Source organism: Engystomops pustulosus, chromosome 9 (genome assembly GCF_040894005.1).
Source record: "Engystomops pustulosus chromosome 9, aEngPut4.maternal, whole genome shotgun sequence".
Taxonomy (NCBI): domain Eukaryota; kingdom Metazoa; phylum Chordata; class Amphibia; order Anura; family Leptodactylidae; genus Engystomops; species Engystomops pustulosus.
This window is the reverse complement of record NC_092419.1, coordinates 20,119,154-20,135,484: the sequence shown is the minus strand read 5'-3', so window position 1 is coordinate 20,135,484 and position 16,331 is coordinate 20,119,154. Positions and strand designations below refer to the sequence as shown.

Here is a 16,331-nt window from a genome sequence, read left to right as displayed (position 1 = left end):
CTAAAGGGGATGTTACTGCTTAGTCCGAGTTTGCGCCACATTTATTTCTGGCGTGCACCACAATTTTGCAGCAAGAATAAAGTGCACAAAAATAATATGGTGCAACAGGGGGCGCCCGATTGATGAAGACCCAGCACCAGTATTCAGTGATCTGGCGCCCTCTGCACACTCCACAGGACACTGCACATAGTACAGACTGCACTGGTTCTGATAAATCTGGGCCTTTGTGCACTGGTTTAGATGCAGTAACATGAATATAGAATCATTATTTACTTTTATATTGTATCACAACAGTATGGAAACAAAAGAACAACCCAGGATTAGTTGTGCAGTGAATTGTCGAGGGGAGATGTTACACAGTATAATATTATTATAACCCATCAAAGGTTCCTAAAAGTCTTGGGTGCAGGGCTGGCATAACAATACAGGGAAGGATAATACACAAGTGACTGCAGCCTCCCCATCACTTACAGGAACATCACTCCCCCATCACTGCGCCATATGGCGGCTCTCTGACCGAGGGCGAAAGTTTGTTTAAGTTTGCTGAAGAGCCTGGATCTGAAATCAATCACTTCCAGCCCTGATGCATTTAATATTAATCCTGCCAGCGATAATGTACAACCAGAATCAACTAATTAAACTTTTATGCTGGACAATTGCCATTTGTAATTACTTATTTTGGTAGACCCGATGCCACCGCGCCCGCGTGATCAAGCCAAAGCGTCTGGCCTTTGTGGTTTAGCTCCATACGGAGCGTGAAATCACTGCAGATTCAGGCGAGGGGGGCGACGGCCACGTCAGGGGACCCCAAAATAGCAAAAACACTTTTGGCACCACATTGCAGGTCATCACGGATACAGATGTGATTGATAGGACTTACCCCAATGTTAGCCCCCACCAAAAACACCCAGATCCTATAATATTTTAGGACCTATTCACAGACACTACACAATGATTCAACTTTTGGATCAATAAATGCATCAAAAAGGAGAAACAAATCACACAGAGCCTCTCGTTAGAAATCACAGCAAAGATACTAAGATACAACTGTGCAGATACTAAGCATCAGCTGCGGAGTCCTGCGACACAGCGCCATCTGTGGTCATCAGCGGTAATGCAGCCTGCACACACAGGGAGAGGTTGTGTTCTATGTTTCTTACTACTGATACAGAATATATAATAGAGGCATATAGAATAATAGCTCGGGGGTCTGTTATTGGCGGCTTCTCATCAATAATAGTATATAATACGCATCACCATAAGAGGAGTCTTAATAAACACTGGACGAGATGATGATCCGCATGATAAGATACATTGTATTACGCATCACGTACGTCGTGTAACCCTGACATATAGGAGAGAAGGCAGAGATATTAGGAATATTCCCTTATTTGTTCCTACTTTAACCCTTTAATGACACATTCATAGGCACGATAGCTGAGCAGTCAGACATGTAGGTAACATCTTTACAAGTTTGGGGTCTTTTACAGCACAACATATTATCTACTGGAGCAGCAGAGCTGAGTTTGCCATTGCAGACTTTACATTGCATAGAAAAGCACATCACAAAGTCAGCTCTACTACATCCACGTCCCAGGTTACTACGATCACTGCTAGAGCTGCGACTACCATTGGACACACCAAAACACGTTCTCATTAAATCCTAACCCATGACCCCTAACACAACACCCCTGAGCCCCCAACACTCCCTTGTATTCATATCCCTGTACAACCAATGCAGCAATGAAACCCAACAAATTGTTCCAATTCTTGACTCGATTCCTACAAATTCTCTTCAAAAGCTGAAACTGTTCAAAACATGAAAGTGCCTGGACCTGAAATGCGTCATTGCGCCAGTCACACAGCTCGCGCCTTTGTATATGGACAATGAGATTTTTCCTGCACATCACAGATTCTATATAAATGTTTGACATTTCCTACTTTTTTTCAAACACCTTGTGGTAACGTAAGCGTCAGCGGCCTCCTGCAACTTTGTGGAAAAACAGAACAAAGATAAAGCAAAGCAAGAGGTGCACAGAGCGTGCGCACAGCTCGTATCAGAGCAATGCAGCAAGATGGGATACGATGAGACTCTGTGCTACACCACTGCTATAGTGTTCTGTATTCCTAATAGTAGTCCTGCAATTACACACGTGGACATGGCAGTCCTGTAATCATTAATGTTGTCCCTAAACCCCTAAGCGTCTACACACTGGTTATATAGATCATCTCCCCCTACTCCAGACTCTCGTCTAATCCTGCGTCGCGTCTTCCGTGCGACTTCCTCCCACTTCTCCTCCTCTCGTTCTGTGCCTCTAGTAAGGGGTCACTATTGATAAATGGAAGCCTGGATGTGTTTTTGATTCATTGCAACTTTCCTTTTCTCCTGACGTCTCATTTGGCGATGATTCCTACTTATTAAAGCATTGACCCTCGTGATGGGCCGCTCGCCCGCTGCACGGTACATTCTCCCTGTTCTGACAAAGTGGAAGCTTTACATTGCCAGGTCTTTGGTGAGTTGTAACCAATAAGAGATGGAGCACAATCCTGTAAATGTAAGTGTGACATGACATCAGAGTCTCCTACGGTCAGGATCGGTTGGGTGGGGGTTGTGGTACTTAGTGTCTGTTAATTTTGGTGTATTTTAAGTTATTGTTTTTGCTAGGTGTGAATGGCGCTGGACCCGCAGGTAAGTTATTGTATATATTGTATATTAGGTTTGGTTTGTCTTATATATTGTTATGTTTTTTTTAACTTTTATATAAAATACAGTTAGGATTTGATAATGCGGGAAATCATGTGACCCCTGTGACCTCTACAACCTTCTGTTACTGAGCAGCAATGGCATAATAAGAAGGGTTAACTGCTCTAAAGATCAATACCAAAAAAACTAATATAAAATACATATTTTTTGCAAAAATAAATAAAAAAATTAACTGGCTCCCAATCAGACATCATCATTCTATGACCCTCGATCCTATGATCAATGGAGATCCCATAGGTTGAATCCCAATCATCAGGATGTCATCTCCTTTAATGGACTAGTCATACACAACTAAGCAAGTCTCATAGGAAGCTGCTTAACCCTATCCGAAAAGGTAAAACCTAGAGGAAACCAAAAAGAACACGTGAAGAGGAAACCAACTTCATGTGAATGGTGACCAGGACATCAATGGCTGCTACATTACGTTTGTAACAAACGGCAACATTCATTCATAGCAAAGCTTCTGCCGGACGGATAAATCTACTGTTTTTACCATTAAATATCTCAAGGCAGCCAAACCAGAATGCGATTAACTCAAAGACATCTCACCCCGACATCCAGCACCCTGATCTGTACTAGAAGAGGGCACCCAGCACCCTGAGCTGTACAAGGAGAGGACACCCAGCACCCTGATCTGTACTAGAAGAGGGCACCCAGCACCCTGATCTGTACAAGGAGAGGGCACCCAGCACCCTGATCTGTACTAGAAGAGGGCACCCAGCACCCTGATCTGTACAAGGAGAGGGCACCCAGCACCCTGATCTGTACTAGAAGATGACACGCAGTAAGTACCCTGATCTGTATGAGAAGAGGGCACCCAGCACCCTGATCTGTACTAGAAGATGACACGCAGTACCCTGATCTGTGCGAGAAGAGGGCACCCAGCACCCTGGTCTGTACTAGGAGAGGGCACCCAGCACCCTGATCTGTACTAGAAGAGGGCACCCAGCACCCTGATCTGTACTAGAAGATGACACGCAGCACCCTCGTCTGTACTAGGAGAGGGCACCCAGCACCCTGGTCTGTACTAGGAGAGGGCACCCAGCACCCTGATCTGTACTAGGAGAGGGAACCCAGTAATCTGATCTGTATTGGTAGAGGGCACACAGTATTCTGATCTGTATTGGGAGAGGGCACCCAGCACCCTGATTTGTACTAGGAAAGGGCACCCAGCACCCTGATCTTTACTAGTCGAGGGCAATAACCCTGGAACTGCTGTCTGTAGATGGGTCCCTTTCCTTCTGGATAAGTCTCTGATCTCTGGTTTGACTTTCCTAAAGAAAAGATAATGGAGAATTGCCTATAAGCCTCCCAAAGCCCATTGGTTTCTCCAATATGAGACCCTAAATCCTGGCACCTACCTAGAGGGATCACCCTCTTAGCAGACAAGCAGTCAGTTATTATGTAATAACCAACTAGTATAGACATCAAAGGGTGCTGCAGCGTTCACTAGTTCAGTCCCAAAATCTACGACAGATGATGGAGGACGGGGGGTGGGCACATAATTAGTATTCCCGATAAGAGGTTACACTGTAGTAATAGGGGGGGAGACGTTACATGAAGCAGATCCAGAATCCACAAGAGAACAGTCATGAGATCAGATACTTCCAGCCGCCCGGCCCTTTATCTCTGCACTTTACAATGCAGTTTTCTATATTAAATTATATTCCATCTACAAGGCTAAAAACCAAACGCTTTGTTATTTCATCTTGAATGGGATGAATAAAAAGGAAATACAATGACCGTCCAGACAATTCATCCCCGAGAGCTTCACTGCTAGAGATAAATCCACAGATATCAACACAATCTCAACGTCGACACCTATCGGGCTAAAAATCTTCACATCTTGGTCCGGTGGTGTATTATCTACTCGGACCAGAGGTGGGCAGCATGTGGCTGTCAGTACTAATCTCAGCAGGGTTTTGCATGGGGAGATGGTTGTAGTCTATGACTGTGAAGGTGATGGCACCAGTCATCCAAGATCCAGGAGAACCATGGAAGCAACTGCTAAGACGTTGGACTATAGAGTCAGACCATATGGCAAACTACAGTATTGGGCAGACTAGGCATCTAAATGCACCATTATGTGGAGCTGCCATGGGGCCCGTCCCAAGGCTGGGGCTGCTCACCTTTGTAATGATCTCCATGAAATCGATAAACCAACATTCACAGTCATGTAAGCCATGCCGGATGTTCTTTACATCCTCCACTCCTTCTAGGATTTTCCTTTAGATAAACTCAAATTCTTGAGGCTTATCCTATATCTTGTTCATCAAACTCTACTAGTTATTGTAATATCTGCCCCAAAAAATGGAAGAAGACCCCAATTACTACACTGGTAATGGGGATCTACAGGGCATCACTGGACCCATCCTTCTATATGGCACCATTCTACCATCAGTTGGATGATACAGATGTTGCACTGTTGATTTTGTCATGTAACCCTAAGGAGATGCATTAGTATAACTCATTGATATAAAGAAAGCCAATAGTTACACTGCAGTCTATGAAAAATCTTGTGATAACACATCACGGCATCATCAGAGACACGTCAGGAGATAATCCCAGCTCTGCTGCATCCATAACTCAACACAAACAATGCCCTGACTCCATACATCTAAGCCTCACATGATCTTCAAGGGCTCAGAACAAGATTCCCATAGCCCCTTGGTGCGATTATTTTTGCAATCCCTAAAAACTGCATACAAATACATCCTAGTTCAATCATTGGAGTCATCATGTCTCCGGCTAAGGTTCCTACAAAGATAAACCATATGGGAAGAACCAGAAAGCTCAATTTTAGGATCAAATATTTGGCTTGATCCCCAGGGTCTCAATTTGCTGGCACATAAGTGATAGAAATGTTGCTACGGTCAATGGTCAATGGAGAAGGCTTTCATATTTTGCGCATGGATGGAACACAATCCACACTGCACGGACATCAAAGAGTCACAGATCTCAGTATAGGGATAAGGGGGGCAACCATGTTGACATCTTCTGCTAATTCTCGGCTTTTTCCTACCAGTTATCAGTTCTGCATATACACCAGCTAATTGCTCATTAAGGCTGTCGAACGGTAAAACATATGAAGACGTGTCCCCACGGATGACCCCGGTTCCACGCTCATGCACAAAAGACACAAACTTATTTACTTAAAAGATCATGACTGTTAATGAGGAAGATAAGATCTTCTAGGGGGAAGTAGAATCAATGTGTCTGACAATAGCATCTCGCCTGGAAAAGACTGCAGTGAGTGTCTGACACCCCACGCCTTAAAGGGGAGAGCTCAGCCCGGACCTGGAGAGGTCAGAAGAGTCTCACCTTAGGGAGCGGATTATCTTCATATGGAAATGATATGACTGCAAACATGAACCAAACCCCTTCTCAGTCATATTCCACCTCTCCTCATTATACCGGACTTGTGCAAAATCTGCATGAACTATAAAGTGGCCAAATGGGATGGAAGTAAGTGGGACAGGCGATGGACTTTATGTTGCTGCGCCACATCTGACCTTGGGCGAAGGTGTCATCTCCAAGAGTGATGCACTCCCTGAGTCCACGGTCAGAAATCTCAACCAACTTGATATTACATCAATTTTCCTCATCAATCAATCAATACTTTAATATGGATGCTGGAACTTCTGCAAAGGACCCCAAAACCTAAAATATGTTAAAATCTTGTGTTCAGATTTACACCGGAGATGAGTGCAATGAGTGCCAGAGCCTTAGACTCTCTAACCTGATCATCCAGATCCTGCTCTCTACATAACATGCGAGACAATTACAAGTCAGATTCAACCCTCAAACACCGCAGCTTTTTGAAGAACAAAAAAAAAGCAAGTAGAGGTTTTTGCAATATTTTTCGGCAGGAAATAAGTTGAATAAAGTCTATCTTTACAGCTTTGCCTTTTGTACTTTCCAAAAACTTGCAGAACATTGCCCGTCTGTGGAGGAGAAGAAATAGATGCTGGGGAGGTAAGAAAACTCAGGTGGGCAACGTGAGCCGAGTCTTACTCTACCCAGGGCTGTTGTCCACCTCAAGGGTCGTTCCAACATTATTGGAACCAGGCTCATTTTTGATGCGCCCCAGGGGATTTTGTAGCTAACCACCCCATTAATAATCTAGGATGGTTCTCCAGCCTTGCAATACACCACATCTAACACAGGACGAATTCACCTGCAGACCACACCATAAATCCATCCCTCATCCCACGGCCATTGACTTTATCATGGTATGCACGATCCCTTACTACCACGGTGACCTTTCAAGGAATAGCTTCGCTCATGAACTTCTTCATTACTTTGCTCTACCTTGAATACAAATGTATAAGAAGACCCTAGGTTCAGATCTTTGATCTTCTCCACTGCCGCAGAGAAGCAATCTCACAGAACAGACAAAACACCTTTACATTGAAGTGATCTTTCAAGCATGAATCAGACGTCTCCTCCACCTTCTATTGAAGAAGGAGCCCATCTTCGTAGGCACTGGGTGGGCGCAAAGAGAAAATTGACTTCACATTAGTAACTTGGGGATATAGAAGACTACACGAGAACAAGGGAAGGTTCTATCAAGTAACCACCATCCATGTCCACCAGTAGAAGACTGGCACCACCAGCCTCACAATCATTACCCCCAAGCGTAAAATGCACAAATGTTTTACAGTTCCTCAAGTCTCACATTCTAAGAACAACACATCTTGTATTGTTTCCGCTCATTGAACAATCCAAGACGCCTGCACATTTCCAAATTCAAACACCCCATGTGTCTTACTAAGTAGGAACACTCTGCGTGGGAAATTGGCACTCGAGGAGAAGTGAGATAAATCTTGGAATCTTCACGTTTCCTGCCTGTGTTGTTTTTTTGAGCTTTTTTTTTTCATCCATGACCCCCCCCCCCTCCCATACAACAAACCATCATCATTCTGGATTTATTGTATGATAGGTAACAACATGTGTATCCCGGTGCCATGAATTATGGAGCCGACATACAGGGAATTATGTGCACCTTGCAGATGGGAAGATAGATAGATGCCGGTGACAACCACAGATACTTTCTGTTGCTATTTAAAGCAGCCATTCTTTTTAGTTTATGGCTCCGGAGCCCCCAATGGAAGATGTATATTTGTTGTCAGACTCATTCTGCCAGACGGGGAAATTTAAAGCTTCCTCTAAGATTGATGCAGAGCACTGGTCTGCATTATGTACGACTCAAGCAACTGTGGCAAAACGTTTTATTCCCGAATTGATTTTACCTGGACACTACTTGTGCGTGTTGAATATATCTACAGCACAGACATTAATCAATATCACCCTGCAGAGGATGGTGGCAGCGGGCTCCCGTAATTCACTAGAAGAGGAGTATTAATACTTTTAATACTCAATCACTGGCTGCATTTTACCCTGCGTCCATCTCCTTCCACATCGCTGGTCATTTTCGGCTATGCTTCTACCGCAGGCTGAGGATAGAGGGGATAGATTTTTTTTTTTCCTTTCCAGTGGCTTCACACAATAATACTGCGTTGATGCTGGAAGAACGGGCTCAGCTAAACAGAGAGTCTGTTCATTGAAATATACAAGAACTGTTCAGCACTACAACTAGCTCCACTCCCGCAGTTGGCATGTTAATAGCGCACATCGCAGGATTTACATGGTGGGCACCATCCAGAACACCGTGCACATACATTACATACTATTTACATTTATATGCCCTCTATTACACTGATACAATGTATCTACAACATATATACATTTATTTTCATCCTGCAGCTTCTGAAGCCACTGCAGATACAGAAGCCCCAGCGCTGGAGGAGCCCGGACACATCTCCCTATATCTCCCTACCAGTTGCATTTAGCTCCTTTTATGCTTAGATCCACTATTTATTCCAGGTCCTGGAGTGTTTTATTCTCCATACTCCCTCGCTCCTGTCTGACAATCAGTACTGCAGCCAAGTGATCCTGTCTGACCACTGTACAACTCCTACCCATCACTGCAATCCTCCTGGCCACCAGAGATCCATCATTCCTGTGCAACTAAATGGGAATAAGACACAAGTTGCAATGGGCTATTCCGCTCCTCTACCTAGAAGATGCAGGTACTCCTGCCTAGGAGTCAGTCTCTGCATGGCAATGGCACAGCTGTCTAGCTGGAGGGTGATATCTTACATTACACACATTTAGTGAGAGGTGAGGAAGCATTGGCCACCTGCATGTGCAGTATATGGAAGTGATGGACAATCCTCGCATCTCCATCCACTCATCAATAGCAGTAAATTGGATTTGCATGTGAAGAACAAGGGTTACTTTCATGTGACTTGACAGTTCTGCGCTCAGCATCCTAATTCAGGGAGCTGTTACTGTATCTAAGCCCACAGCAGCACATTGAGAGGGGGAAACCCAGTCCCTGGCTCCTTACCTTTAATTCCTGTTTGGCATAGATACTGGTGTGACAGTTCTGCAGCAACTCCAGGGCATCATCTGCAATAATGATAGCAGTCCCAGTGCTGGCAAGTTGAACCATTCAAAGAGAACCCTGGATGAAATAGCTCCTTCTTCATTCCATGCAATAGACTGGATCCCTCCTGACTGTATCCAAAGTTCTGGCTGAGTCTCCTGGTGGTGAGCACCTCAGCTGTCAGCGATGCAATTCCACATAGCAGGGCAGGTGAGCTGACTCTCCAATGCTCAAAGTCTACTCACAAGTTGGCCAGTGAACCCTCATGGTAGCAATAGATGCAATGCAATGGTCAGATCTAGTCCCTGCAGCCAGATCCCCCCTGATCTCTGCGATGAGGCTGCTGGAGACCTGAGTCTATGATGAGCACTGAGCAGCTCCAAGCCTCCAGTCTGAATTCAGCTCTGTACAAGGCAGCATTCCTCTCCAGCAGTGACATCACCGGGGGGAGGGGCTTAGCATGCAAATCCCACAACCTTTCCCTGGATTTTTTTTGTTGCTGGTTCTTAAAGGTATCTTGCTGAATGCTTCCACCCTCAGTCCACTTGCAGGAAATCAGTGCTGCAGCATCTGCAGGGCGAAGGGCTGAGTGTGATTCCTCATTCTCTCACCCTATTCATGGCTCATAGAGCTGTCACATAGAGCTGACATGTTGTAGCCTTCATCTGCAGCGATTTGTTGCTGGAAATGTTGCACTTGATCAGCCTAATACATTGTATAGGGATAATGTATACAGTGTAGTAAGTGTATGACAGTATAGATCATCCGGATATATTGTATAGTGACGATGTATACAGTGTAATAGATGTATGACAATATAGATCAGCCGGATACATTGTATGGGGATAATCTATACAGTGTAATAGATGTATGACAATATAGATCAGCCGGATACATTGTATGGGGATAATCTATACAGTGTAGTAGGTGTATGACAGTATATGTCAGCCGGATTTATTGTATAGTGACGATGTATACAGTGTAATAGATGTATGACAATATAGATCAGCCGGATACATTGTATAGTGGAGATGTATACAGTGTAGTAGGTGTATGACAGTATAGAGTAATCTTATACAGCATATGATGTAGATGTATACAGTGTAGTAAATGTATGACAGTATAGATCAGCCGGATATATCGTATAGTGACGATGTATACAGTGTAATAGATGTATGACAATATAGATCAGCCGGATACATTGTATGGGGATAATCTATACAGTGTAGTAGGTGTATGACAGTATATGTCAGCCGGATTTATTGTATAGTGATGATGTATACATTGTAATAGATGTATGACAATATAGAGTAATCTTATACAGTATACGATGCAGATGTATACAGTGTACAGCCGGATACATTGTATAGTGGAGATGTATACAGTGTAGTAGGTGTATGACAGTATAGATCAGCCGGATACATTGTATAGTGGAGATGTATACAGTGTAGTAGGTGTATGACAGTATAGAGTAATCTTATACAGTATATGATGCAGATGTATACAGTGTACTACATGTATGACTGTATAGATCAGCCTGATACACTGTATATGGGGCAGATGGATATAGTGTAATAAGTATATGATAGTATAGATGAGCATGATACATTGTACCGTGACGATGTATACAGTGTAGTAGGTGTACTACAGTATAGATTAACCTTATACAGTGTATAGTGCAGATGTATACAGTGTACTACATATACAACAGTATAGATCAGCCTTACAGTGTATAGTGCAGATGTATACAGTGTAATAAGTGTATAACAGTATAGATCAGCCTGATACATTGTATATGATGCAGATGGGTAGTGTAATAAGAAATCAGTTTATGACTGCATAGGGTATTATGAAATGTATGAAAGTATACATCAACCTAATACAGTGCATAGTGCAGATGGATACAGTGGACATACAGTGTAATAAGTGTATAACAGTATAGATTAACCTTATACAGTATATGGTGCAGATGTATACAGTGTACTAACATGTTTGACAGTATAGATCAGCCTTACAGTGTATAGTGCAGATGTATACAGTGTAATAAGTGTATAACAGTATAGATCAGCCTGATACATTGTATATGGTGCAGATGTATACAGTGTACTAACATGCTTGACAGTATAGATCAGCCTTACAGTGTATAGTGCAGATGTATACAGTGTAATAAGTGTATAACAGTATAGATAAGCCTGATACATTGTATATGGTGCAGATGCATAGAGTGTAATAAGAGATCAGTTTATGACTGCATAGGGTAATATGAAATGTATGAAAGTATACATCAACCTAATACAATGCATAGTGCAGATGGATACAGTGGACATACAGTGTAATAAGTGTATGATTGCTTTCCTGATACACTGTGCAGCTCATGAGACAAAATCCCATTCGCCTCAATGTAAATTATATGTCATCCGTTATGGTCAGTTTTGTCGTAGATCTGTTATCCATGCGTTTTTTTCCAAACGTAGGAAAAGTGCTGCAGCCTCCGGCATTTTTTCTGTCCAAAAATCACATAGAAAACGGATCCCTGCCAAAACTGAACATAACGGATGACATCAAATTTACATGGATGTCAATGGGATTTAAATGCGTTCAAATGCGTTTTGTCCAAACCTTCTCCCACTTGCGTTTCGGATTTGTTTAAAAACGTGATGAAAACGGCACGTGGGAAACCGGCCGCACATGCATTGTCTCCGTTATGCTTTCGTTTTTTAGCCGTATTATGTCCGTGATGCTTCTGTTGTGCCATTTATTTCCACGTCCGCAAAAATGAAATGAAGGCTTTAACATTGGTTAGAAAACTCCAAAATTTTCTGGTAGTTATGATTAGATTGTGAGCCCCATTGGGGACAGGGACTGGTTTGGTAAGCTCTGTGCTGCGCTGCGTAATCTGTGTGCGCAATATAAATAAAGGAATTATTAAAACATAACACCTGGTTTCTCGGTCTCATCAGTGAAAATAAAATTGACCTGTCATCAGTTTTTTCTGCGGACCCATAGACTTCTATTGCCTTCTGTGATCCACATGAGTGAAAAACGCCAGCGTGAAAGAGCCCTGCGGATGATATATGGAAGAAATACAGTCCATAGGGGAATGGATTGCACACTGTTCACACGTGGATCATAAATACGGACCACAGATCCATGCAGATGGCTGCAGTGTATGACACCATACATATCAGCTTTATACACTACATGATATAGGATACCACATAATATTGAGAGTATATGACTGCATATAACAGCCAGCATGTTACAGTATACAGATGTGTGACTACATACATATACATTTGGTACACTGTATGGATCAGCCTGATACAATGTATAGTTCAGGATACAGTGTAACAAGGAGTGTAAGGCAACATACATATCAGCCTAATACACTGTACGGTGCATGATACACAGATGTATGGTGGTATATACATTAGCCTGGATGAATGTATTATACAGTGTTACAGGGAGTGTATGAGGATACATAGATGTATGGCGGTATAAACATCAGCCTGGATGAATGTATTATACAGTGTAATGGAGTGTATGAGGATACATAGATGTATGGCGGTATATACATCAGCCTGGATGAATGTATTATACAGTGTAATGGAGTGTATGAGGATACATAGATGTATGGCGGTATATACATCAGCCTGGATGAATATATTATACAGATAGCGAGTGTATGAGGATACATAGATGTATGGCGGTATATACATCAGCCTGGATGAATGTATTATACAGTGTAATAGGGAGTGTATGAGGATACATAGATGTATGGCAGTATATACATCAGCCTGGATGCATGTATTATACAGATAGTGAGTGTATGAGGATACATAGATGTATGGTGGTATATACATCAGCCTGGATGAATGTATTATACAGATAGTGAGTGTATGAGGATACATAGATGTATGGTGGTATATACATCAGCCTGGATGCATGTATTATACAGATAGCGAGTGTATGAGGACACATAGATGTATGGTGGTATATACATCAGCCTGGATGAATGTAATATACAGATAGCGAGTGTATGAGGATACATAGAGGTATGGTGGTATATACATCAGCCTGGATGAATGTATTATACAGATAGCGAGTGTATGAGGATACATAAAGGTATGGCGGTATGTACATCAGCCTGGATGAATGTATTATACAGATAGCGAGTGTATGAGGATACATAGATGTATGGTGGTATAAACATCAGCCTGGATGAATGTATTATACAGTGTAATGGAGTGTATGAGGATACATAGATGTATGGCGGTATATACATCAGCCTGGATGAATGTATTATACAGTGTAATGGAGTGTATGAGGATACATAGATGTATGGCAGTATATACATCAGCCTGGATGCATGTATTATACAGATAGTGAGTGTATGAGGATACATAGATGTATGGTGGTATATACATCAGCCTGGATGAATGTATTATACAGATAGTGAGTGTATGAGGATACATAGATGTATGGTGGTATATACATCAGCCTGGATGCATGTATTATACAGATAGCGAGTGTATGAGGACACATAGATGTATGGTGGTATATACATCAGCCTGGATGAATGTAATATACAGATAGCGAGTGTATGAGGATACATAGAGGTATGGTGGTATATACATCAGCCTGGATGAATGTATTATACAGATAGCGAGTGTATGAGGATACATAGAGGTATGGCGGTATGTACATCAGCCTGGATGAATGTATTATACAGATAGCGAGTGTATGAGGATACATAGATGTATGGTGGTATATACATCAGCCTGGATGAATGTATTATACAGATAGCGAGTGTATGAGGATACATAGATGTATGGCAGTATATACATCAGCCTGGATGAATGTATTATACAGTGTAACAGCGAGTGTATGAGGATACATAGATGTATGGCGGTATATACATCAGCCTGGATGAATGTATTATACAGATAGCAAGTGTATGAGGACACATAGATGTATGGCGGTATATACATCAGCCTGGATGAATGTAATATACAGATAGCGAGTGTATGAGGATACATAGAGGTATGGCGGTATATACATCAGCCTGGATGAATGTATTATACAGTGTAATAGGGAGTGTATGAGGATACATAGAGGTATGGCGGTATATACATCAGCCTGGATGAATGTATTATACAGATAGCGAGTGTATGAGGATACATAGATGTATGGCGGTATATACATCAGCCTGGATGAATGTATTATACAGATAGCGAGTGTATGAGGAAACATAGATGTATGGCTGTATATACATCAGTCTGGATGAATGTATTATACAGATAGCGAGTGTATGAGGATACATAGATGTATGGCGGTATATACATCAGCCTGGATGAATGTATTATACAGATAGCGAGTGTATGAGGATACATAGAGGTATGGCGGTATATACATCAGCCTGGATGAATGTATTATACAGATAGCGAGTGTATGAGCATACATAGATGTATGGTGGTATATACATCAGCCTGGATGAATGTATTATACAGATAGCGAGTGTATGAGGATACATAGATGTATGGTGGCATATACATCAGCCTGGATGAATGTAATATACAGATAGCGAGTGTATGAGGATACATAGAGGTATGGCGGTATATACATCAGCCTGGATGAATGTATTATACAGATAGCGAGTGTATGAGGATACATAGATGTATGGCGGTATATACATCAGCCTGGATGAATGTATTATACAGTGTAACACTGAGTGTATGAGGATACAGAGATGTATGGCGCTATATAAATCAGCCTGGATGAATGTATTATACAGATAGCGAGTGTATGAGGATACATAGATGTATGGCGCTATATACATCAGCCTGGATGAATGTATTATACAGATAGCGAGTGTATGAGGATACATAGATGTATGGCAGTATATACATCAGCCTGGATGCATGTATTATACAGATAGTGAGTGTATGAGAACACATAGATGTATGGCAGTATATACATCAGCCTGGATGCATGTATTATACAGATAGTGAGTGTATGAGGACACATAGATGTATGGTGGTATATACATCAGCCTGGATGAATGTAATATACAGATAGCGAGTGTATGAGGATACATAGATGTATGGCAGTATATACATCAGCCCGGATGAATGTATTATACAGTGTAATGGAGTGTATGAGGATACAGAGATGTATGGTGGTATATACATGAGCCTGGATTAATGTATTATACGGTGTATCAGCGAGTGTATGAGGATACATAGATGTATGGCAGTATATACATCAGCCTGGATGAATGTATTATACAGATAGCGAGTGTATGAGGATACATATATGTATGGCGGTATATACATCAGCCTGGATGAATGTATTATACAGATAGCGAGTATATGAGGATACATAGATGTATGGCGGCATATACATCAGCCTGGATGAATGTATTATACAGATAGCAAGTGTATGAGGATACAGAGATGTATGGCGGTATATACATCAGCCTGGATGAATGTATTATACAGATAGCGAGTGTATGAGGATACATAGAGGTATGGCGGTATATACATCAGCCTGGATGAATGTATTATACAGATAGTGAGTGTATGAGGATACAAAGATGTATGGTGGTATATACATCAGCCTGGATAAATGTATTATACAGATAGCGAGTGTATGAGGATACATAGATGTATGGTGGTATATACATCAGCCTGGAAAAATGTATTATACAGATAGCGAGTGTATGAGGATACATAGATGTATGGCGGCATATACATCAGCCTGGATGAATGTATTATACAGATAGCGAGTGTATGAGGATACAGAGATGTATGGCAGTATATACATCAGCCTGGATGAATGTATTATACAGATAGCGAGTGTATGAGGATACATAGATGTATGGTGGTATATACATCAGCCTGGATAAATGTATTATACAGATAGTGAGTGTATGAGTATACAGAGATGTATGGCGGCATATACATCAGCCTGGATGAATGGATTATACAGATAGTGAGTGTATGAGGATACATAGATGTATGGTGGTATATACATCAGCCTGGATAAATGTATTATACAGATAGTGAGTGTATGAGGATACATAGATGTATGGCTGTATGTACATCAGTCTGGATG

At 41.9% G+C, this 16,331-nt stretch overlaps 1 protein-coding gene across 3 annotated transcripts in view; it reads right to left on the bottom strand.

Annotated features, from left to right (window-relative positions):
- PCDH11X (protocadherin 11 X-linked) overlaps window positions 1-9,639 on the bottom strand; it is an 833,337-nt gene extending 823,698 nt beyond the window's left edge. The window contains exon 1 of one of the 3 annotated variants that reach the window (XM_072123099.1): window positions 9,177-9,639. The gene's annotated coding sequence lies outside the window, so the exon portion shown is untranslated. The remainder of the gene's footprint in view (window positions 1-9,176) is intronic. The other 2 variants (XM_072123100.1, XM_072123101.1) reach the window with 2 other exon arrangements.
- Window positions 9,640-16,331: the final 6,692 nt, after the last annotated feature.